This window comes from Phyllobates terribilis, unplaced genomic scaffold, assembly GCF_046119375.1.
Source record: "Phyllobates terribilis strain yellow unplaced genomic scaffold, ASM4611937v1 Scaffold_1__5_contigs__length_1240528914, whole genome shotgun sequence".
Lineage (NCBI taxonomy): Eukaryota > Metazoa > Chordata > Amphibia > Anura > Dendrobatidae > Phyllobates > Phyllobates terribilis.
The window spans coordinates 567,744,189-567,770,580 of record NW_027362761.1 but is presented as its reverse complement, the minus strand read 5'-3'; the positions used below and the strand labels follow the sequence as shown (position 1 = coordinate 567,770,580).

The following is a 26,392-nucleotide window of genomic DNA, read 5'->3' as shown; positions in this document are numbered from 1 at the left end:
CAAGACTTCCGTGTCCTCACCAAGAGGATGACTGACCATACTCTCCTCCTTCTCCTCTCTGTCCATCCAAGCTGAACAGACGGTAGACAGCAGTGCAGGTAGTACCGTCTATAGTGCATGAAACTAGCTCCTGTCCTTCCTCCTCCTCCTCTTCCTCATTGTCACCCAATCCACTTTGGGATGAGAGGAGGCTTGGCTGTGTGTAATAACCCTGTATGGATCCTTGCTCCTGCAATGCATCATCTTTGATTGTGAGCAGAGAGCGTTTCAGAAGACAGAGAAGCGGTATGGTGACGCTAATTATGGAGTCATCGCCGCTCACCATCTTGGTGAAGTCCTCAAAGTTTTGGAGGATGGTACATATGTTATGTCTGACATCCATGTTCACTCCTGAGGTCTTATGTGTGGAGTCTGAACTGAATACCGACGGCCTTGTTGATGATGGTACTCAACAACTGCCCTCTTCTGCTCACAAATCCTTCCCAACATCTGCAGTTTAGAGTTCCAATGCGTGGGGACATCATACACCAGTCTGTGAGCCGGAAGCTGCAAACGCTGCTGAAACACTGCAAGGGCGGCGGAAGCTGTAGCCGACTTTCTAAAATGGGCACAAAGGCGGCGTACTTTAACAAGCAGATCCGGCAGCTCCGGGTAGGATTTGAGAAACCGCTGAACCACGAGGTTAAGCACATGGGCCAGGCATGGTACGTGTGTGAGCTCGCCTCAGAGCTGCCACCAGGTTCCGGCCATTGTCACACACGACCATGCCTGGCTGTAGGTTCAGCGTGTGAGCCACAGATCTGCCTGCTGTTTCAGAGCTGTCCACAACTCTTCAGCATTGTGCGGTATTTCAGCTAAGCATATTAGCTTCAGCACAGCCTGTTGCCGCTTAGCCGAGGCAGTGCTGCAGTGCTTCCAGCGTGTGACTGATGTGGTCATTTCGGAGATGGAGGCTGAAGAGGAGGTGCAGGCAGAGGAGGATGAGGTGCAGGAGCTGCAGACCGTAGGGGCAACCCTGATTGACCTAGGGCCCGCAATCGTTGGCGTCGGGAGGACGTGTTCCGTCCCAAGGTCCGACTGGGTCCCGGCTTCCACTATGTTAACCCAGTGTGCCGTCAGCGAAATGTGCTATCCCTGCCCACAAGCACTTGTCCATGTGTCCGTGGTTAGGTGGACTTTACTGGTAACTGCGTTGTTGAGAGCACGGCTAATGTTTTGGGACACGTGCTTGTGTAATGCGGGGATGGCACACCGGGAGAAATAGTGGCAGCTGGGACCGAGTACCGAGGGACGGCCGCCGCCATCAGGTTGCGGAATGCTTCCGTCTCCACAAGCCTAAAAGGCAACATTACGAGCGCAAGCAGTCATGAAATGTGAGAATTTAGTAGTGTGACCTGTGGAGCGTAGGCTGCATATTTGTGCTTGCGTTCCAAGGACTGGGGTATGGACAACTGAACGCTGCGCTGGGACAAGGACATGGACGTGCTTCCTGATGGTGCTACTTGAGAGTGTGCAACAACAGGTGCAGGGCAGGAGGCGTCTTCGCATGCACAACAGCGGAAAAAGTAATGGTGCCACCCGCAGACACTGTTCCTGGATCCCGGGGTTCGGCCCACAAAGTCGTGTGCTTTGCTGCCATGTGCCTGATCATGCTGGTGGTGGTCAGGCTGGTCGTTTTGCCACCCCTGCTGATGCTGGCCTGGCATGTGGTGCAAATGGCCTTTTTGGGGTTATCGGCAGAGTCTTTAAAAAAAACAACCAGACTCGGGAAGACCTAACAGTTGTACTGGCAACTTCCTTCGTGTTGGTGTTAAGGGGAACGGTTGCCTGCCTTCTGTCTGCGGTCACCACACTGCTTCTTCCTGCCTGTTGGGGTGCTCTGCCTCCCTCCCCCTGTGTGCTGCTGTCCTCCTGCCAGGTTGGGTCAGTTACTATATCATCCACCACCTCGTCTTCCACTTCCGCACCCTGGTCCTCCTCCTGACTTTCTGCCAATTGTGTCTCATCATCGTCCACCTCTTGTGACACTTTCCCACCGTCGCTGCTCAAATATTTGGGCATCGCTACACGCGATCTCCTCTTGCCCCGCTTCAAGTGGACCGGGCGAGAGGCCCGAATCTATAAATGGAAAAGTGAACAGCTCTTCGGAGTGTCCAAGTGTGGGATCAGTTGTTTCTGGGTACTCGGCATGGTGGGAGGAAGGAGGATCAGGGTGAGGAATATGCGGTCCAGACTCACGGCTACTGAAACTGGACCGTGTGGAAGACAGGGTGGTGGTGGTGGTGGCTAAGTGACTGGAAGCATTATCTGCTATCCAACCAACAACCTTTTGACACTGCTCTGGGTTCAATAGTGGTGTGCTGCGGTCCCCTAGAAATTGGACAGGAAGGTCAGGCGAGAAGATGTGAGTGTTTGTTGTGGCACAATTTCGGCTTGCCCACGGCCTTGTCCTCGGCCTCTGCATGCACCATTACCATCACGTCCAGTTCCCCATCCCTTGCCAAGTGCCTTGCCCATTTTAAATGGAGGACAGTATCTTCCACGCTCACTACAAATGACTGAGTTTGGAGGGAACTTATATGTGATCCGTGTGACGGAGAAAACACCGTTTTAAATACCTGACCTGTAGGTAAGTAGTTTGAACAGAAAACTGGTGTGAATTGCTTCACTGACACACTAAAGGAAATTTTTAATGGAGGCCAGAAATGGCAGTATTTTCTGACAACGTAAATGTGATCCGTGTGATGGAGAAAACCCAGTTTTAAATAGCTGTATTTCTAGCGCTGTAATATGGAAAGGACCTGGCTGTATTCTGCAGTGCCAACAAGCAAATGGCGCAGAAAAAATGGTGTTCTCTGGATTGCTTTTTAAGCAAATAATGAGGATTAAGATCCAAAGAAAAGTATTCCTGGCCCCTGAGACCTGGGTCTTTGTATAGAAATATCTAACAGCAGCAGAAGGCAGAATTGGAATGGAGCCTCTTGTGCTATGTGCACTGCAGTCTGCTATATACCCTGTCTGCCTGCCTATATACACTGCCTGCCTGATAGCTCTGCAGATGGATTAGTTCTCAGAAGGACTGTTTGTTAAGATGGATGTGTATAATGTACGGTTTTTCTCCTTACACTACCTAATACACGATCAAAACTCTCCCTGACACAGCAGCAGCTCTTCCTACACTGCCTGATCCGGAGTGACTGTGACGAGCATGGCGGCGCCAGGTCTGATATAGACCTGATGACGCTGTGCGGCCAGCCAATCACTGTAATGCCCACAACCAACATGGCTACGGCATTACAGTGCATGGCAGGCAATCCCTGCATGTTCATTGGCTTTCTAAAGAGCGCCAAACATGCAGGGAGGGGACCCGAGTTCCCACCCGAGCAACCCGGAAATACTCGGCGAGCACCGAGCAGTAGCAAACATGCTCGCTCATCACTAGTAATAAATAGATAAAAAGGGTCGAGGAGTTTTTGCACAATTAAAGGACTTTTCTCTGTGTGTTTATTACTTTTCACTACAGGGTAGTAATGGGCGGGGGTGGCTGATAGATGTCACTCCATTACTAATATATGGGCTTGATGTCAGCGGACATAAAAACAGCTGATTTCAACACCAAAACCATTTCCCCACTTGCCAACATCCAGGGCAAGCGAGAAGAGTCTGGCAAAGCATCAGAATTGGCGCATCTAGTATATGCGCCTTTTCTGGGGTGGCTGCAGGCTGCTATTTTTAGGCTGCCGAGGGCCAAATATGGATGGACCTTTCCAGCCTGAGAATACCAGCCCCCAGCTGTCTGCTTTACCTTAGCTAATTAACAAATTAAGGGGAAATCCCACACAGGTTTTTTTTTTTAATTAATAATTTATTATTATTATTATTATTATCTTTTTTCCAGGTTTAAAAAAAAAAAAAAAAAATTAGGAGAAGACCATTCACCCTACCATATAATGTACTGAAACACGTGGGGGGAAAAAATTGCATTAAACGGTGGAAAAAGTACAATTCCACTATTGTTTTTTACGGGATTTTTTTTTTTACAGTGTTCAGTAAAAATAACCTGGTGCCACGATTTGACAGGTCAGTACGAGTATGGCGATACCAAACTTGTATTAGTTTTAAAACTTTTTTTTTTTTTATGCAAATATCTCCCAAATCATCACGCTATCAGTAACACACCACAGAGAGTGACAGCGGCAATTAAGTGGTTAAACTGACGCAATCAAATCCAGCTTTTATCACTGCTATTGGAGGCAGGATCCAGCTGTGTAACACGACCGGCACCTGACATTGATGGTGGAGGCTCAGTTGCTGTGCCCGCTCCATACATAGGCCCCCAATATATTGTGTCAGGAAGGGTTTAAAGGACTTGTATATGACAATAAAACACAGCTGCCACACCTGTCCACGGGCTGTACGTGGTATCGCATCTCAGCTCTTTAGCTGCAATACCACATACAACCTGGGAACAGGTGTGGCGCAGTTTTGGGTTTTTTTTGGAAGAAAGCAGCTATGTTTTCTAATCTTACACAATCCCCGTACTGAAAAAAAAAAAAAAGGAACTGTCCTTCAAGAAACGATGATGATCTTGTAGCAACCTGTAGAATCTTACAAAAACTTTGCAAATTGACCTGGTTGCATGTTTTCGGTCTGAAAGAAGAAGCTGGTTTGACCAGGATAGCAAGAATTAAGAAAACCCACGTGCAGACTTTTTCGGCCAGCGTCAGTCCGTCTCTTATGTCCTACTGTCAACATGAATGTTCTCATTCACTGACAGCAAGCAGAACGCATGATAAAAGTGAGGAATTACAGAACAAAAGTATATTGTGCATATACACAACCTGATCAGGCTTCTTGGGCCAAAAAGTTTCACCTTTAGGAAACTTGAAATCTGGCAATCCAAGAAGGGAAGGGTTAAGCCATTTAACAAGCGGACAATATTATATATTTTGTGTGCATATTATTATTTTTTTTTTTTTATTGTACGCACACAACATAGTATTATATATCAATAGGAGTACCAGTAAATACCGCCATATATTGCTCATATAATACCATTATACAGAAGATGAAAAAAAATAAGCTATCCAGCGTATAATAATGACAATGCCATCATTCATCACCATACATGGCAAAAATGCCATATAGGGCAAGAATATTATGTATTGTATGGTTGCAGTATCAGACAATGTAAATACCGCCATACAGTGCTCATCTAATACAAACATATCATCTAAGTAATCTAATAAAAGTGCAATACTTGTCTGAATAATAAAGCAATATAAATAATAAGATTAAGGGCTCACTCACACTGGCGTATAACACGGACGAGTGCTATGTGATGTTTTATCGGATAGCACTCAGACCACTGCTATACTATGGGGCAATGCAGATCTGCGATTTTTTTCTTACACCGATGCGTCAACATGCTGCAAGCGGCTCTGGAATTCAGATCACGCTCTCCCATACAAGTCTATAGATGCGTGTAAAACATCGGACTGCACTCTGAGTGTAGTCTGATTACGCCGACTCAGACAATGGAGAAGATGGAGACATTAAGTTCTCCATCTTCACACTTGTGCTGCGATTCTCTCATTCGAGACAATCGGATCACATTAAGGCGACACTCGCCTCGAGCTCTGATCAGAGTTTGCTTGGAGTGTCATTAGCATAATTGGCCAATTGTCGCTCATGAGAGGGTCATATCTGTTGTTACCACCCAAGTCTCCCCTCTTTCCCCACCTGTTGGGCAACTTAAAGGAATAGGATACTTTTAATGCTAGGCTCACAGGCACAACCATATTTTCTCTCATCCGATTAGAGTGTCATTAATTTTTCTCGGATGAGAAGAGGAAAAAAAAAAAAAATTCTCCACCTTCTCCTTTCCATGAAAACCGGACCGTACTCAGATGTCATTAGAGTGCAGTCCGATATTTTTTCCACGGACTCATTGACTGGCATGGCAGAGTGCAATCCGCATATCAGATGCAAATGGTGTATGCTGCAATTTTTTCCCTTTGAGCAGACTCAATATGATGGGGGAAGGGGAAAAAAAATGGACACGTGTTTTCAGCTGGAAAAAAAACAGCTTGCCTTCTATAGCTAGCTGCAGGATGGGTTGACTGAGAATCCATCAGTGAGTTGGTTCTGACAGGAATGCTTATAAACTCTTCTTATTTTCTTTTTTCTGAGCCCCTTAAAGTTGAGCAGAACTTTGTGGTTATAACTCAGTTGAGCGGATCTGAGAAAAAGAGTTATAAACTCTACTGTCAGACCACGCTCACTGATAGATTCTCGGTTAACTCAATAGACATTGCAGCACACAGAGGAAATAGGAGGCAAACGGTGCAACATTTTAAATGAAACGCAATTACAAAAATAATTCTTAGCCAAAAATAGATACACAATGAAAAACAACACATACTTTAAAGGCAGGATACACCTACTGAGCAAAAACAAAACCAATGAATGGTATCTTATTGAGGATAGGTGTGTGCAGCCTTCTATATAATCTCATCCTGGACTTTGTCTTGGATGCAAAATCCATGCAGAAATTCTAAAAAAAAAAAATTTTAAACGCAACATGTCAATACTTTGCGCAACATCATTGCGGATTTGATGCTTTGCAAAGGAAAGGGTGAAATCTGCAATAAAATCAGCATGTAACACCTGTGGATTCTGCTGCAGAAAAGCTGAAAAAATCTCAACACCTTGGTCCATTGCACGTAGAATGACACCCAAGGAGTCACAAATGGCTGAATTTTGTACAAACTTGCCCAAAGCAAAAATTCTGGCCCTTTTCTTTGTTTCTGTGTGCTCCGCCTCTGACAATGCGCCCTGCAGGAATGATCTCTGCATCCTCCCTGCTTGCTGGCACATGTTGGGCCACGTCCCTGAGAAATCACCTCTGCATAGCTATGCAAAAACTTGGCACTGACAAGTCCAGGAGCATTAGAATATAGCAGAGGCGGGCGTGAGGAGCCGAAACCGCAGCACAAAACTTCCTGCATGGGCAGCTCAATCCAGAGCCTTACAAATCCTAATCATATGGAAACCATCATTAAGCAGGTTCTTTTATTATTGTATCCAAAAATATTTACTTGCACATGTAGCACCCTGAGGACTCGGCTGCTACAGGGGTATTGCACCTCGAACCAGAGGTGTGGTATTCCACTCCCGGGTAAGGATGGAGTGTGGGACTGAGCTCAGTAGGCTGCATGCACTACATACATCCCATTTCCGGGGGACAGAACTACGGTACTCCCACCAAGTAGATGTGCAGGTACGACAGCGTCTGTCCCTGGCTGGAGTGGGAGGGGGGGTGGAACATCCCAGTAGTGTAGGGGCAGATAGGAGCCCATTGGGTGCTGGTCACCTGGGCTCACACATAGAGGGAGTATATATGGTGGGCACCATCTTAGGATAGGGTCAGTCAGTCAGTCTGAGGAGAAGCTGAAGGAGAGTTCAGCCAGGAGGGCTGACTAGGAGCTGTGGCTCCGGCTGGGCCCAGCTCCAGGGCCAGGCTTGTAGTGGAGAGGAAGAAGGAAGGCCCAGAGACGCAGAAGAGAGGGAACCCTAAGATCCCAGAATTAAGCCAAAAGGGTGAAGGGTTGGCAGAAGAGGGCACCGGATCCCAAGCTGGCGGAGGCTAGAGTAACCCTTAACCAGGAACCGGAGGTCGTGGTCAAGTTTTGCCACGACCCTCACCACATCCACCAGGAAGGTACACCAAGAGTAGGGTCAGGAAAGCCAGAGAAGGTTTTACCGTAGAAGGCCCAAGGGAACCGGACAAAGGTGGATCCCTGGTGGGGACGTCCAGGAGAAAGAGAGTGAAAGGGAAGCTCAGGACCACGCTCCGGAACTGCCTGGGGGTTAGCCGAGTCCCGCACCTGGTGAATGCAGTACGGCTCGGGTGGTCACTCCCGGCCGAAGTGACTAAAGCAACATCAGTGAGTAAAAACCCTGAAACTGCATCTCACGTCTCTGACTCTCCTTTCTGCACTATCACTACCTCCATCATCCGCACCAGCTGCCCTGAGGCCATACCCCTCCCGTTGGGGGTTATACCACCATTGCTGCACACATACTACCGGCCTCAGCGGACTGTTCTGCAGCGGCGGCCTTGTGACCGCAAATCAACGGGTGGCGTAGTCGACACAGAAACAACATCTACCAAGACTGCCACACACCTAGTTTGACACCCTGGGCACGGACCGGGTCACCGCCACAAGGACTACTACCCCCATCCAGATCCGGCTCCGGGTATCCCTTGAACATGGCCCAGGGGGTGCGTCAACTTTGGCGTAGTCGGCAGGATCACGTGCCCGCAACTACCGGGTACTGCGTGCCTGAAGAAAAATTTATCTGTACCGTAAGAAGAAGTCTCCCGCCGGTTCCGGAGGGTCCCCGCCATCGGACGCCATCTCGGATCGTTTCCCGCCGTTTGCCCGCCATCTGCGGTCTTTTCCCGCCGTCCGCGGAGTTTCCCGCCACTGGGAGACGGTTCCCGCCATCTGAGACGATTTCCCGCCCTGGCAGAGCGGACGCCATTATGGGCGTGCCAGAGGGTGGTAAGAGACGACCTCCCATCGTGGGCCTGGTCCCAGAAGAGCGCCAAAAGCAAGGACCGCCCCCACCAGCAGAGACTGTAATGATTGAGATGTCCGTCAGCGGGGGGGGGGTCTGCCCCTGGAACTGACAATCACCAAGTTGCCCCAGGACCGCCCTCAGTGTGGGCGGATACAGAACAAAAGACTGAGGATGGGTGCAGCCTGGAGGAGTCTGGAGAGGTCGCACCCGGAGATGGAGGGAGAGTCAGGCAGCACCGACCCTGTGGTCAGGAGCCTGTTGCAAGTCACCACCCCACAAGACCTGGTGGAGATCCTAGCACAGCTCCCCCGAGACCGGGAGCGTGCACAGACCGCGCTGGAGGGTCTCGCACGGAGGATGGCCCAGGTGCAGCAAGAAACGCTGACTGAGTGGAGTAGGGAGATGGCCCAGCAGGCTGGAACCCGCCAGCGGAGCACGCCACCCGAGACGAGGAGTCTGACCGCCTCTGAGGATGGTGCAGGAGGAATGAAGGCCGGAGACGACGCCGTGGAAGGAGCTGAAGAGACGGAGGCAGGTAAAGGGGACGTCACTACCCCAAGCTTAGAAACCGCGAGCCTGCCCCAGCTCCCCGTCGCAGAGCCCGAAATTCCCCCTACAGTGCCCGTCGCTGCACCGCCACCGCTACAGACTAGGCCTCAAGTAGGCGCCGCGGCCACGCCCCCTGTGACGTCACGCGCCTCAACCCCGAGCGCGGCCAAGCAGGAGACGCCACCGGCCTGGTCGCAGGGCCGAGTACCCCCGGGCGCCGCAGTTCCAACAGAGCCCTCTATCTCCACCAAGTCACTGGCCTGGTCGCAAGGTCGAGTGCCCCCGGGCGCCGCCGTCTCCACAGTGCCCTTTACCTTTAGAGCACCACCGGCCTGGTCGCAAGGCCTGGTGAATCCGGGCGTCGCTACTACCACTGCGCCCTCAACCCACAAAGTCCTACCCTTGGGTGAAGACCTGTTCGCCCAGCACACTTGCCCGGATGGGCAGCCCTTTGAGTGGCCACCGGAGTACCTCCATCCCCGACTCCGGAAGGAAAGGCCTCTGTGTGAGCCTCTGATTCCGGCTCCGGCGCCCGCCAAGATCACTCCGCTCCCGTTGGAGGAGGCCCAATTCGAATGGGACCCCACTGGAGAAAACCTCATCGGCTTCACCCAAGAGACCCGGGCGGCCGCAGCCCAGCGAGCAGAGTGCTGCCGGCAACAGCTGGAGGTCTTCGACCGGGAACGGCGAGAGAGGCGGGTCCGCGAGGAGCGGCTGCAAATCCAGAGTGCGGAGCAGAAGAGCCGGACCAGACGAAACCCCCGTGCAGCCCACGGTCCCCGCGCCACCGGGACCGTAATCAAGTTTCAACTGCAGCACGGGTGGGGTTTTATCCGGGACCACAGAACCCCCGGCGACGTCTTTGTCACCCGCAGGGACGTCGAGAGCCATCTGCCGGAGGGACACAGAGGTAGTGACCTTTACCTGGGTGATGAGGTCACCTTCACCCGGCATCAGTGTGCCAAAGGTCCATATGCTCTTCATGTGCACCGATTGACCGATGAAGAGCTGCAGAGCAAGAAGGATCAAGAGGACCCGGACGGGTTTGCAGGTTACCCGCAGGAAGGAGCAGGAGGACGCCGTTACTAAAGTACGGTACAGTGAAACTGTAAATAGTTACCCGTAAGGGTACAAGAACTGTTACCTGTAAAGTATAGTCCCCGTTGGGACCAGCAAACTGTTACCCGTGTGTCCCTATCCCTTAACAGGCTGAGGACTGTGAGCAGCCATCCCTTACCCCCACTGGCCGAGGACTGAGAGCGGCCATACCCTTGTATATAGTTGCGCTTCTTAAAGCGCCCCCTACTGGTTTTATAAGGAACTGTTTTTGTACTGTTGCACTTTTACCTGGTCACAAGTGCACAGTGGGCAGAAGAACAAGAACATTTTATAAGAAGAGTATTATATCAAAAAGGTCTTATAATATAAGAAGTTACCCGTAATGTTATGTTGCTGATAATGTTTATAATGTTTTATATATTAGTGTATGTTTTGAAAAATTTTGTATGTTTGCATGTTTTGCTCTTTTACAGCCCGAGGACGTGCTGTGATTTACCAGGGGGGAATGTAGCACCCTGAGGACTCGGCTGCTACAGGGGTATTGCACCTCGAACCAGAGGTGTGGTATTCCACTCCCGGGTAAGGATGGAGTGTGGGACTGAGCTCAGTAGGCTGCATGCACTACATACATCCCATTTCCGGGGGACAGAACTACGGTACTCCCACCAAGTAGATGTGCAGGTACGACAGCGTCTGTCCCTGGCTGGAGTGGGAGGGGGGGTGGAACATCCCAGTAGTGTAGGGGCAGATAGGGGAGGGGCTCTGGGCATAGAGATAGGAGCCCATTGGGTGCTGATCACCTGGGCTCACACATAGAGGGAGTATATATGGTGGGCACCATCTTAGGATAGGGTCAGTCAGTCAGTCTGAGGAGAAGCTGAAGGAGAGTTCAGCCAGGAGGGCTGACTAGGAGCTGTGGCTCCGGCTGGGCCCAGCTCCAGGGCCAGGCTTGTAGTGGAGAGGAAGAAGGAAGGCCCAGAGACGCAGAAGAGAGGGAACCCTAAGATCCCAGAATTAAGCCAAAAGGGTGAAGGGTTGGCAGAAGAGGGCACCGGATCCCAAGCTGGCGGAGGCTAGAGTAACCCTTAACCAGGAACCGGAGGTCGTGGTCAAGTTTTGCCACGACCCTCACCACATCCACCAGGAAGGTACACCAAGAGTAGGGTCAGGAAAGCCAGAGAAGGTTTTACCGTAGAAGGCCCAAGGGAACCGGACAAAGGTGGATCCCTGGTGGGGACGGCCAGGAGAAAGAGAGTGAGAGGGAAGCTCAGGACCACGCTCCGGAACTGCCTGGGGGTTAGCCGAGTCCCGCACCTGGTGAATGCAGTACGGCTCGGGTGGTCACTCCCGGCCGAAGTGACTAAAGCAACATCAGTGAGTAAAAACCCTGAAACTGCATCTCACGTCTCTGACTCTCCTTTCTGCACTATCACTACCTCCATCATCCGCACCAGCTGCCCTGAGGCCATACCCCTCCCGTTGGGGGTTATACCACCATTGCTGCACACATACTACCGGCCTCAGCGGACTGTTCTGCAGCGGCGGCCTTGTGACCGCAAATCAACGGGTGGCGTAGTCGACACAGAAACAACATCTACCAAGACTGCCACACACCTAGTTTGACACCCTGGGCACGGACAGGGTCACCGCCACAAGGACTACTACCCCCATCCAGATCCGGCTCCGGGTATCCCTTGAACATGGCCCAGGGGGTGCGTCACACAATCTGAAAAAACAATCAAGCAGATTCTTTCACTACTGAATACAAATATTTATATTCTTTGCACAGTGTGCAAAAAAAAAATCTTACAGAAACATCATTGCCACTATAGTAAATAAAAATAGAAATATTTATGGAAACCATCATCAAGCAGGTTCTCTTATTATTGTATCCAATTATATATCTATTGGTATTTTAAAGATTATGGAAACCATCATCAAGCAGGTTCTCATTACTGTATCCAATTATATTTCTAAAGAATATTATGGAGACCATCATCCAGCAGGTTCCCTTATTACTGTATCCAATTACACTTCTATTTGTATTTCTTCTTTGAACAGTGTGAAAAAGAATCTCATAGAAACAATCACCACTATAGTAAACAAGAAATATTTTTATTTATTTGTACTTTTAAAGAACATTATGGAAACCGTCATCAAGCAGGTTCTTTTATTATTATATCCTTAAATAATTATATTTATATGTTTTTTTTCTTTACGCAGTGTGAAAAATAACCTCAAGGAAACAATCAACAAGCCAATTGTTGTGAATACTCAGGTCCGCACGTCGGTGCTTAAATCAGGCCTTATGAGCTGGTTTCACATATACACATTATAGTTGCAGAACCTCCAATGTCGATGCTTTTTCTATAAAAAAATAAACACACGAGTGACTGATCAGTTATCAGCTTGCTGATGGTTTCCAGGTAATAATGGTATATTTTCTGTCTGTATTTCACAAATGTAAAAAAATTAACTAGAAAGTAATAAACACATTAACCCTGTGCTTACATGGCTGCATCGGCACTTAGCAGTTTGTTCAAAAAGTGTGGCAAAGTTGCATGCGGCTTTACTGTCTTTTTATTTCTGGTTGTGTGTTTTGTTTTTTTGTTGTTTTTTTTTTTTTTTTACAGGTTTTGTAAAATCTGCATGCACATTTGCTTTCAATGTTTCATGTTTCTTCCTCATCTGTATCAGAGCTTTATTTTTTTTTTTTTGTGTGTGCTTTAGGAGTTGAAAATTGATATCATTATTATGTTGGGAAAAAAGTGGGATCGAGGTGTATTATGATCTTTTATATTTACTTCTTTTTTTTTTCACTTTCTTTGGTAACTTTTTTTTTTTTTAAATATTAGTCCTTTATAGGTGATTTGAACCTGTGACCACTTGATCTCTTGTACAATTATTTATTTAGTTATTTTACTCACTTATATAACGCCATTAATTCCACAGTGCTTTACAGATACAATTACTGCAATATTGCAAAATTGCCTGTGGTACCTAGTCCTAGGCTGTGCTTTACGGGTGTACAACCATGGCAAGGTTAGACTTCTGTGAACGGAGATAGACTGGGTGGCAGCTGCCCACTACATAGCAGTGCACACATACCCACTACTCACACTTTTTGCAGCCATCAAACCTGGATGACCAGCCACGCAGGAGATTCTACAGGGGTCGGCACCCAGCTTCCCTGGATTTTTGTCTAACGCTCTGTCGATTGTCTACTCTTAGGCCACTTGAATGGGATGAGCTGTGGCACAAGGTGTTACAATGGGTGAGATTAGACCCCAATATGACAATGCTTAAAAACAAAACAAAAAAAAAACACCACACTGTTTCTGAAAATGGATCTCTACCTCCAAAAAATAAATTAAAAGAAATTACTGTATGGACGTAGTGTAAGGGTATGTGCACACGTTAAGTATTTGGTGCAGATTTGTATGCACCATTTCTGCATCTCTTGGCAGGAAGAACAAAACATGAAATAGGTGAGTTTTTTTTTCCATAGGGTGAAATCTGCAGCACAATCGCTGAAAGGATTGACACGCTGCAGATTTTAATCTGCAATGAAAAAATAAGCAACATTTGCTGGCATCAGGAAATCGTGACAAATCTGCAATGTGTGCACAGGCCCTTAAAAAGAAATCTGGAACAAATCTCTTTGTGTTTTGCAAATCTACTTCAAAAGGTTGTCCCTCTGCACACTTAAAATCAGCACCGTGGGGCCATTACTGCCGAGATTTGGTGGAGATTTTTAGTCGTTGCGTGGATGAGATTTACGGATATCTTATCCGCCTTAATTTACAGATTTTCCGCCCACACAAAAAAACATGAGAAACCTGAGAGCACTGGCCAGAACATCCTGGAGAAATCCTTCCAGCATTAATGCAGCTGAGCTAAGGGGCCCTAACGCCCACACGGTGGGTCCGCGACATCACAGCACACGTCTGCGGCCATCATTAGCCCCAGCACAGACAGAGGTGACCGTTCGTGGCCAATTCCCAGTGTTTGTTGTTTGTAAATACCATTATTGTGTGTGGAATAATAGTCCACCATGATAAAATCTCCATAAAGAAAAAAAATTAACCAGATACTTGAGCGACCTTCCCCAGGTAACAGGGGACGGCCGTGACCTCACTAATCCCCCATTAATGACACAGGTAATGATCTCTCTCCAGGGACAACATCCTCATATATATGAAGTTGGCACCTGGGAACTAATCTCTCATACAGTCATTAAATCCAAACTCAAAATAGACACATTTTTCTCAGTTTTCTAACTTTGAAGATGTCGGTCATTAAAGGGATTTACTACAAGTAGTTTGTAAAAAAAAAATGAAGGTTCACTTATACATGTCTCACAGTTCAGGACAAAATGTCTCTATTCCAATAGCTCCGGGCTGGAGGAAGCTAAGGATGTGCAGAGAACTTGACAATTGACATTTTGGGTTGTTTTCTCCAAAATTATGACTTTCTTGCTTTTGCACAACTGCTCCTTCCAGCACACCCTGACAATCAGAGGCTACTGTGCATACTGGGAGTTGTGGTTTCCCAACATCTAGAGATCCCTGGTTTATAGACTTGTCTTCCACCACAATCTCTATTCCGCTCCACGTTTATCAGATGAATCTCCATCATCAGACATTAATGAACAGGTCAGACCGCTCTGACTCAAAGGCCACATCACTGCCGCATAACCACATTATGAAGTGTCCTAGGTGAACGGTCTATAAATCCATCTCCTCGGATGGATAAATATGTAACACAGGAACGGAGACACCGAGCCCAGGAACATCCTTCCCAAAGATAGGAACATCACCATGCCATGGAGCCCCACGGTGAGGAGCGAGGTCACCTCTATGTAATATACGCTCAATTATTTCTACAAATGATAGAATAAGGTTATTTACATGTGTCCATGTTACAGATCCACATAATCATTTAGCAGCCTATATCCCCTCCCCCCAACACATCTACACTGCATCGTCATATCCCCATCCACCCATCATCCTTTTTCATTCTACTCCCCCCAATCTTCCATTTCTTCAGCACGTCGTCCTAACCCCTCTTCCCCATCTCCGCGGCGCGTCGTCCTAACCCCTCTTCCCCATCTCCGCGGCGCGTCGTCCTAACCCCTCTTCCCCATCTCCGCGGCGCGTCGTCCTAACCCCTCTACCCCATCTCCGCGTCGCGTCGTCCTATCCCCTCTACCCCATCTCCGCGTCGCGTCGTCCTATCCCCTCTACCCCATCTCCGCGTCGCGTCGTCCTATCCCCTCTACCCCATCTCCGCGTCGCGTCGTCCTATCCCCTCTTCCCCCATCTCCGCGTCGCATCGTCCTATCCCCTCTTCCCCATCTCCGCGTCGCGTCGTCCTATCCCCTCTTCCCCATCTCCGCGTCGCGTCGTCCTATCCCCTCTTCCCCCATCTCCGCGTCGCGTCGTCCTATCCCCTCTTCCCCATCTCCGCGTCGCGTCGTCCTATCCCCTCTTCCCCATCTCCGCGTCGCGTCGTCCTATCCCCTCTTCCCCATCTCCGCGTCGCGTCGTCCTATCCCCTCTTCCCCATCTCCGCGTCCCGTCGTCCTATCCCCTCTTCCCCATCTCCGCGTCCCGTCGTCCTATCCCTTCTTCCCCATCTCCGCGTCCCGTCGTCCTATCCCCTCTTCCCCATCTCCGCGTCCCGTCGTCCTATCCCCCCCTCCCCTCTTTCCATCTCTAAGGTGCATCGGCCTACTCCCCTCCCTCATTGTGATCGGATGAATTGCATCATTCCTTACCATGAAAAATTATGTTAATCCCAATAAAACCTCTTGATTTTCAGCCCGGACACAAAATGACCTCCTTACATTATTTGGGTATGTGCAGACAGTGTCTTTTAGATTCTGGCATACCCACATAATTTGACGCATAAGACGATTCAGAAAAACACCGGCTGTATTTTACCTGCAGGGACATTTCTGATGTCTTTTGAAGCTGCTTACAGCTGTTTTTTTAGTTTGTTTATTAACTCCACATATAAGGTAGCAGCTTCCAAGCAGAAACAGCCAGAAGAATGGACAGGTCACTTTTTTCAAAGATATATTCTTTCAGTGATTTTCTTGTTAGCTTAGGAGAAAGTGTTAACAAAAGACAAGGTAGCTGATATCATTCAAATCAGCATAATAGAGTGATAAGAGCAAACTCTAGAACAAAGACCTGGAAATTGTGATAAACTCCAAGAACTGATTAGACAAGAATAGGCGGTCCTGGTTTTAACTTAGAAATACTGAAGGTGTGAATGTGGCCTCAGGATTTGGCCCACAAGTAGATATCCAGTCTATCTACTCAATGTACGCATGTATAAGTTATCAAATGCCTCCTGATCTAAACATTATATGAACCTATCCCCAATATAAGCCACACCAGAGGTGTACAATGTATCCACCTACAATCGAGTCACATATCTCACATTGTATATACAATATATAACCATAAAAAAGGAACCAAACTCCAGGCAGCGCAAGTCACACACTGGCTGTGTTATTGTAGCTTTGTTTTTTTACACTACGCAATTTCAGAGAAAACAAACTTTGAAAAGTCGTCCAAGGACATTGGCCCCGATTCATTAAGACCAGCGTACGTACTCCATTCTTAATGATGGGTGGATAATATGCACCAAATTTATTAAGAGGCGAACATCAGTCAATGAAGTCGACGCATCTTATCAGTGGCATGCGCCTCACCAGGCTGGAAATGTTACTCTAGTGATAGATCATAGCATGCCTCCACCTTATATTTGCCCATTTTGGCAAAGCTGCCCGGAACTGGCCTAAAAATGGCATAAGTCACTAAGCTTATGCTCCCTTCACCTTGCACAAAAATTTTGCAACTTTTTGAAGGTGTTTAACAAAACTTTTCTGGGAAAACACTGACAGATCAAGGCCTGTGTATCTCAGCCCAATTCACCATTTGTGTTTTTTTTTCCTAGTCACTTTTTTTCAAAATCGGTCATGCGGTTCATGAATTTTATGCAGAGTAAAAATAGTTCATTTATAAACTGATGCGATTTTTAGAAAACCTTTAAAAAAAATAGTACGTTTCCCAAAAAGATGGAAGGGAGGGGGTAACTGGAGAAAATTTGTGACAAAATATGTGACGTTTCAGAAAGTTGTAAGTAGTAAATCGGGCGGCAAAAAGATCAAGAAAATCTACACCGCAGAAAAATCAATAAAAAAAATGACGAGCAATAATTTGTCAACACTTCTGTGCCAAATTCTTCAAAATGAAGCACAGAAATCATGATTTTTGTGCAAAAGTAAACAGCTTTTTATTTTAACCTTTTAATTTTTGCCGCACCTTTACAAAAGCAAAAAGTTAAACGGTCGTAAAATTTGCACAAAAAAATCCCAGGTGTTAATACAATCACTCCAGGTGGGATCTGGATAACATTTGCACAAACTTTCACCACTTATATCAACTTTTTTAAAAGTTGCAAATATTGAATTAGCCAGAGTCATCTAGAAACCCCCAAACTCCAGCCATAATGTCAAACATTAAAAAAAAAAAACCCTTTAAAAAAAGGCACCAATTAAATGAATAATTCGGTGTAAATCAAAAGACAAAAAAAAGGCGCGAAAGTAGTATTGAATCTGTCCCAAAGTGTGCACATAACTCTTGATCATTATAATGTATACCCAAAAGTCACGATCATTACATCTTTGCCATAAACTATGTAAAAAAGTAGCACAGCTGCAGATTCTCCAGTGGAAGAACCCACACCCAAGCTCCATCTGAATCATCCATGTATTCCCAGCATGTCCTCATAGCCCCCCTAATCGACACAACGTATCCTCATTGCCCCCCAGTCGTTACAAAGTATCCACATTTCCCTATGTTCATCACAATGTATCCACATCTCTTGGTCGTTACAATGTATCAGCCTGGTCTGCCAGTGTAAGATCCCAGCCCTGAGCTCCACCTAAATCTCCATCCACAATGTGTCCTCTTATCTCCCGATCATTACAATGTATCCACATCTTCTCCCACCTCCAGACTACCTGCTGATAACAGAGACCCACAGGGGCCAGGTAAGTCTCAGCCTCCAGTGATCTCCTCCGCCTGGGACCTACTCACCAGTTCCTGTACTCTCTCCCTGCTGTCTTATCCTGCAGTTTTAGGAGGACTCCTCCAGAGCTCAATCCCAGGCTGCTGTGTGCACCTGGAGCTCAGTCCATCCTCAGCAATGGCTTCCTGCTTATTGTGTCACACACCTGACAAACAAGTTTGACAACTTTGTAGCTGCTGTCTTTTCAGTACATGGAAGTGTTCGCACAGAGGGTGGTCACCTGCAGCAGAGGGGAGGGTTGGGCAAATGATGTATGGAGGGTCCTGGGAGTGTCCGGCCCACATCATGTGACCTCAGGTAAGGGGAAGCCTGGGGTACCTGGTGGCAGCCCTCCTCCATCCTCAGTGACCTCCTTCCCTCCTCCTGTCTCTTCCATTTGAATATGATCAGGTTACAAAGTTACTCAGTCAAATAAAAGGGAGACGAATAAGAAAAAGCAGGCAAATTCTGAGTGCCTGAGAATAAATAGCAGCAACACGCCATGGGTATTTATATACAGATACATGGCTCAGCCTTTTGGATCTCCAGTCCTATGGGGTCACATAGATTCAGCACCGAGATGAATCACATAGATTCAGCACCAAGATGGGTCACATAGATTCAGCCCCGAGATGGGTCACATTGATTCAGCCCCGAGATGGGTCACATAGATTCAGCACCGAGATGGGTCACATAGATTCAGCCCCGAGATGGGTCACATAGATTCAGCACCGAGATGGATCACATAGATTCAGCCCCGAGATGGGTCACATAGATTCAGCCCCGAGATGGGTCACATAGATTCAGCCCCGAGATGGGTCACATAGATTCAGCCCCGAGATGGGTCACATAGATTCAGCACCGAGATGGTTCACATAGATTCAGCCCCAAGATTGGTCACATAGATCATAGATTCAGCCCCGAGATGGGTCACATAGATTCAGCCCCGAGATGGGTCACATAGATTCAGCCCCGAGATGGGTCACATAGATTCAGCCCTGAGATGGGTCACATAGATTCAGCACCGAGATGGGTCACATAGATTCAGCACCGAGATGGTTCACATAGATCATAGATTCAGCACCGAGATGGTTCACATAGATCATAGATTCAGCCCCGAGATGGGTCACATAGATTCAGCCCCGAGATGGGCCACATAGATCATAGATTCATCACCGAGATGGGCCATATAGATTTAGCACTGGGATGGGCCAAGTAGATAGCATAGCCAAGGGTATAAGCAGGGGCAGACATACCATTGGTGCAACCTGTGAAGCCGCACAGGGGCCCGGATACTCCTGTGTTCTCTATGAGAACGCTGCTGCCGGACACATGCGGGTTACATGCATTTTTAGAGTTTTTTTAGCGCATTTTCACTGTGGAAACAATACAAAAATACTTGTGTGCAGATTTTCTCCATTTCATTCAAGTCATTGGGGAAAATCCGCAAATAAAACGCATGTTTACTGCATGAGAAAATGACACGCTGCCAATAAAAAAACAAAAACAAAACGCCCCTCCAGTCAGTCGTATCACTTATTAGGCTTTGTGCTGTAGTTTCAGTGCAATCAGTGTTATATCAGCAGGAGATTATCACTGCAGGACTAGATGCCATGTGCACGGCAGTCCAGCTAATCTGTGTAACCCCGCCCCCACTACTGATTGGTAGCTTGCTGACAATGTACAGCGGAAACAGCCAATCAGTGATGTGGGTGGGGTTATACACAGCTCAACATTTGAGTATTGCTACATCTACAGCAGAGAAAACAGGAATTCTATCAAAACTGCAGCAAGCAGCCCAGTAAGTGACACATTGATGGAATCAGGGTCTCTGCCCTTTCATCATGCAGCTCTGAAAAAAAACTTTAAAAAAAACTGCAGAAAAAAACATATGATGTGTGAATGCAGCCTAAAACTGGACAGAGACACAAGATGGAAAGCATAAATGACTATACTCCATAAAGAACTGAACGTGGCGGATCAGACTTAATCCAGGCAGCAGAAAATGATACTTACATCACCTATGAGATTACATAGATTAACATTTACGACAATTTATGTGTCCATCAAATAAAATCTGTTGGATCCTCTCCTGCTAAACTTCGCTCACGTCTCCTAATCACTTCTGAAAAGTGGCGAGAGAAGTTCACGGTGGAAAAAAAAAAGTTAGTTCATTCTGTTTTTTCCCCAAATAATTCTCTTTTGCCACATTTAAATGGGGGAGAAAAAAAAAGGGACGGGGTTCCGGATTGGAATTGGTCTGTTACTATTTACGCAGAAGCCAGAAGGACCTGCGAGGCAGTTGTGTCTTATGTCAGAGATATAAAAATAGCAAGAAATTAATTAGCAAATTTTAAGCATTGCCACACCCATGGAGGCTCAGTACACATCCTTTACTTTACTTATAATGTCAATCTCCATGCAACCTCTTTCTGCTGAGCTTTTACACTGCAACCTATCTGATCAATCAGAGCTGCGGTGTAAAGCATGGGGGTGAAAGAGTACAGAAGACCAATATTACATTTTAGGCTTCATTCAGACTGTTTTTCATTTGTGCACTGGATACAATTTCTCCTCGTCTCTGCTTTTACTATTATCGATGTTGTGGAATTAGTTATTTATTATAATTAAGCAGAGCTGGAGTGTAAAGCATGGGGGTGAAAAAAAGAGCTGCTTATATACCTATAGATAGATATAGGTTCTTTATGTTTTGTAAGGTGAGAATTCATCTTTTTTGCACAATCCTTCATTCCCGGCCCCGATTGTAGATCATTCATTTTGACTCAATTAAAGAACAGGATTAGGCATTAACTCCAATGTTAACCAGGAAAAGTCTCTTAAATGACCCCGGAGCCCCGAGAGGCTGCTGGTAATACAGAAAACTCCGCCCTGGCTTGTAACAGGCGTGGGCAGGCAGGACATGCTGGGACCTGTAGTTTCACAACAAGCTGCGGGCCATTGGTAAGGAACAGGCTCTGCGTTTTTTTTATCTGCTGCGATCCCCATAATATTAGAAGAGATTAACCTGTTCCTGCCTGCAAGCTACTGCACCGCGACAATTAGAATCTCCACCGTTTAACCCTTTTTATGCACCCTAATGAAGCACCCTAGGGTGGTCTTTATAGAGCCAGCTGTGTGTACAGGGGTGCAGACATGTAACCCCCAACTGTTTCCGCATAGTTGGAAGTGACCATTGAGTAAAAGGTCTTTTAATGTTGTAGGGCTCATTCACACTTCCGATTTTTCCACGTACAAGAAAAAAAGACCGATCATTCCGATCAGACTTTGATCACCGTGAGGTCCGAGTGTCATCAGTTTTTCTGGTACGTCGAGACGTAAAAAAAAAAAAAAGTTTTTCCTCCTTCTCCATTCTGTCAGTCTATGAAAATTAGACCGCACTTGGATGTCTAATTTTTGTCACGAACCCATTGACTTGCAGGGTCAAATCCGACCCAAAATTGGACATATCTCTGATATTTTCTGTGGACCGAGGAAAAAAGTCAGACATGTGCACAGCCCCATATACTGTCATAGGTACGAGTGCGGTCCGTGAAAAGCCCGGATAGCGCTCATATGCAAAATTCGGACGTGTGAATAAGAATTACTGGAAATAAAGCCGGCCATACACATGAGATTGATGCCGGTCAAACGTGTGTTTATCAGACAGCCATGTCTCCTGACTCGGCTGAGGGCTCATATGCTTTCAATGAGGGATCCGCCGCAAGACACCCCTGGAAATAAAGGATGGGGCATCGAAATTCCAACTGCTGGATCCTTCTCATGTCCGACATCAGCTGTCAGGACAGATTCGGGAAGCTCTCCCAAATCAGAGGGTTTGAATGGGGGCTTTGGAAACCGCTAATAATAACAGCTCCAGACCATTATGCCTTGTCCACAACATGGCACAGTACACACTAAGCAATCTGGAAGGTGTCACTCTCCAGGCATTTACCAAACCCACATTCATCTATTAGACCAGGAGATGCATCACTGCAGAGGACACATTTCCACCACTCCATAGTCCAGGGACGACACCCTTTACGTCTTTCCAGGTGATGCCTGGCGTTGTGCATGGTGATCTTAGGCTTATGTGCATGGAAAACCCTAAGAGACAAGCCAATAAATTTGTAGGACCCTGGTCTAGCAGCCAGGTCAGTATTCCATGGCCGATTCAAGGGAGCAACATGAGCCGCCTCCTGCCCGCTGGCATACACGGCTCCTTTTCAGATTAGACTTCCTGGAGTGACGTCTTGTGTGTCTGGCGCCCCTGAGGGTTCGACCGCCACAGGGGTACTGCACCTCTTTAATGAGGTGTGGTATCTCCCCTTCGAGGTAAGAATGGTGCGGCTGACAGGACCCCACCTCTGCATCCAACACTACACCTCTCCCACCTGAAGGGGGCTTATATGCACCAGGGTGCTGCCCCAGTCGGGATAGAGGAGATGGGGGGAACCAAAAGATAGGGGGGAACCATGTAGTGGGTGAGGGTGGAGGACGCACATTTAGGTTACACTTAAAAATTCATATTTAATAAACAGCCATCTTGGGCTTATGGTCTTTTGATTGTGATCTTCATCACTGAACGTGGCTTTCTGTGTGAACCTGCAGTTGATGGGGACACGGGTCCTCGTACTCTGGCCTTGAGTCGAGGAGCGGGCAAGAGTTAACGGTTGTCTCTACCCGGTCAAGGTCCCTACCCAAGAAGGCCTGGAGCAGAGGAGTCTAGCTCCACCGCAAAAGGATCCCAGGGGGATGCAGACGGAGCGGTATACGCCACCTGTCCTCGCTATTCTGGCCTAGTCAGAGGGATTCCTGCTGCAAGAGGGGTACCGGCCCCCGATATCTGACTTTGTTACTCTATGTCTCAGTCGGAGAAGCCCGGAGGCTCAGTGGATCCCACCAGGTAGCGGAGTGGAGTCGCCACCCGTACCCTTGTTCTGTGCATAGTCCAGAGGGAGACCCGGCCTTAGTACCAGTACTCCATACGGACAGGAGAGGACCTAGTGGGAAAAGTCTAGGAACACTCTGGTGCGGGGCCCTAGTCAAAGCATCTGAATTACTCGGAGGTGGTCGACCCCCGGTCCTGGTGGCCGCAGCGCGCCGTGAGGAGCAGGGAGAAGCCTTGCAGCTGTGCATTCTACCGTGAGAAAAGCTTGGAAGACTACCCCTATGGCCTCCTGTTCCTTATTGCAACGCGGCACCGCACCACATCCTCCACTACAACTCCCATCCTCCTGTCCTTTCTGCCCTGAGGCCTTGCTCTGCCTGTGGGGAGTAGTTCCATCTTCTGCTGCCACTACATCCCGCCTCAGAGGACTGCCGCAGCGCTGGTGGCCATCACCAGGTACCACAGGTGGCGTAGTCTATACCACCACTCGATGAACACAAACTCTGAAAGCCCATTAAACCTTTTTAATGTGACGGCCCTGGGCACGGAACGGGTCTAGGCCACGGCTACAACCCACCAAACACCTGACCCGGCTCCGAGTAACCCCACTTCTCAGGGTGAGGGCTGTGAGCGTCACATGTGTATCGTACCGTAACGATAATGTCCCGTCAGGCCAGCAAATCAAAAGAGGCGCCGTGGAGGATGACGGCAGGTAGGAGGAATCTCGCGGCCACGGAATGCTGGCCTGGTCGGCAGACAATGCACCTGCGAATTTATTCACTCTTCTCTAATATTTACTCACTTCGGCACTCAGCGACTCACTATGTAAGTCTGCATGTTCCACTGATTCTTGGAGGAGCTTACAGGTGACCGTGGCAGATATGACAGATCAGAAATGTCTAAAACCACTTGAGCAAAGGTGGCAATCATTAAGAGGACCACAGCGAATGGTAGATTTGTTGCAACTGTCATCAGATTTGGTTCTCCACTTGTAACATGGAACACCAGACTAGCCATTTATGCCATGTCCCCAAGTGCGGAAATGCTGCATTTTTTTTTATTTGCATTTTTCTGTGCCAAAATATAAGTTATCCGGTCTGGTTATTTTGCATCTTTTATGCATCTTCCTTTCTTATGGTCTTTTTGATGTGGATTTGTCACAGCATGTTATAATATTTATTTAGTTTACTCACTTATACAGCACCATTAATTCCACAGCTCTTTGCAGACATTATCATCACTGTCCCCATTGGGGCTCACAATCTGCATTCCCTATCAGTATGTCTTTGGAGTGTGGGAGGAAACTGGAGAACCTGGAGGAAACCCACACAAACACAGGGAGAACATACAAACTCCTTGCAGATGTTGTCCTTGGTGGGATTTGAACCCAGGACCCCAGCGCTGCAAGCCTGCAGTGCTAATGACTGAGCCACCGTGGTAATCACTGAGCCATATCATAGAGGAGAATAGTTGCAATTCCACACCTTCGATAGAAGAAATTACAATTTTACACGTGTTTTTTTTTCAGGCTGCACCTAGAATTTGATAGTGAAAAAAATTCACCAAGAATAACACAGTTCCAGAGCGTCCTTAAACGCCCATTGGCAGCCATTTTCATGAAATCCTATCCGCTGTACATGAACTATTTAATGAACCACAAAAAAACGCAACAGGAAAAAAAAACACATCATTCACACTGCTCAAAACCATGCCCACAATGGTGCAAAGGACCAGAAAATGAACGGGCTTATTAAGATGTACATCATAACAGACAAAAAAGCATGCAGAAAAGACACAAAAACAATGAATTCTCCATCACTGTATATATATATATATATATATATATATATACACAGTGCTCACTTGAACCTTCAGTAGTTTAGAAATTCTCCTGTAACCAATGCCATCAGTATGTTTTGCAACAATAAGGTTGTGAAGGTCTTGAGACAGCTCAGTGGTCTTACTAATCATGAGATGTTTCTTGTGTGGCACCTTGGTAATGAAACACCTTTGTATAGGCCATCAGATGAACGAGCTGATATTATTTTACACTATGTGGCAGGATTGCTTTCTAATTACTGATAGATTTCAGCTGGTATCAGGACTTTCCATGGCTTTTTGCACCTCTCTTTTTTCACGTGTTAAATACTTTTTCCTTGTGTCATTTCTCATTATTACACATAATTTATGTATAACTATTGTTTGATTTCTTTGCCTGTGTGGATTGAATGGGTTGTTACCGACATCTATTGAGAATTTCATGTGAATAGCACCTTTACAAATAAATTGACTTAGAAAATTGGTGACGTGTTCAATCCTTATTTCAGCCGCTATATATATATATATATATATATATATATATATATATATATATATATATATATCTATGCTTATATTTTGCTAAGTTAAAAAATATATATTTATTAGGAAAAAAAAGCAAGGAAAAATTAAGCTTTTAAAATGTGAAAGGAAAAAAATATAGTTTATTTTAGAGAGTAACTGTTATTTTTATTTTCCCTTTGTAAAATCACTAGTACATATGAAAATAAGAAACTTTGTAATATATCTTGTGAGAGAAATCTGCTTCTTTCTTCTCCTGGACTGATCTTTCATTCTTAAAATTCTTAATTCACAGGTAAAATGTATCTGCAGTGAATGCAGTTTCCCATTACTGAGATAGGAGATGACAGTTGGTGCTTATAAAGTTCTTTGGAGAACTGTCATTTCAGAAGAACTTGCAGTAAAATGACCGTGTCTTCCTCTAGCTACTCACTTTCCATAGAACTTTATAATGGGAAAAATCTCTAAGCACTGAAATCAGATTTTACTCCAGAAATGAGAAGGAAAAATCAGTCCAGGATGACTCTCTGATAAAATATATTACAAAGTTTTTTTTTCAGAAAAAAACATAATGGGTTATTAAAGTAGCAGATGATCAATCTCAGTCTACAGAAGATAGTCGTTTAGGTTTAGGGGTTAGGTCAGGATACTGATCTCTCCAGTCTGAGTTGTTACTTGATTTACAAGTTTAGACACGTCATCCCCGTATAAGAACTGCAGCCTAGACCACGTGATGGGAGAGCTCAGCAAAAGGAAACACTTAAAGGAACCCATCCAATGCTAAAAACCTTACTTGAATTTCAGTAAATTCTTAAAGGGGTTGTACAGGATTGAAAAAAACATGGCTGCTTTCTTGTCTTGCAGAAACAGCGCCCCCCCATC

The 26,392-nt window shown here is 46.7% G+C and overlaps 1 protein-coding gene and 1 long non-coding RNA gene across 5 annotated transcripts in view; one reads left to right on the top strand and one right to left on the bottom strand.

Moving 5' to 3' along the window:
- LOC141270813 (phospholipid-transporting ATPase IC-like) overlaps positions 1-18,528 on the bottom strand; it is a 97,063-nt gene extending 78,535 nt beyond the window's left edge. The window contains exon 1 of the mRNA XM_073680921.1: positions 18,312-18,528. The gene's annotated coding sequence lies outside the window, so the exon portion shown is untranslated. The remainder of the gene's footprint in view (positions 1-18,311) is intronic.
- Positions 1-25,302, top strand: part of LOC141270837 (uncharacterized) — a 110,632-nt gene extending 85,330 nt beyond the window's left edge. Inside the window, exons 5-6 of one of the 4 annotated variants that reach the window (XR_012321741.1) lie at positions 12,421-12,623; positions 24,389-25,302. This is a non-coding gene — a long non-coding RNA (uncharacterized lncRNA). Of the gene's footprint in view, positions 1-12,420; positions 12,735-24,388 lie in introns of those variants that run through there. The other 3 variants (XR_012321743.1, XR_012321740.1, XR_012321742.1) reach the window with 3 other exon arrangements.
- Positions 25,303-26,392: the final 1,090 nt, after the last annotated feature.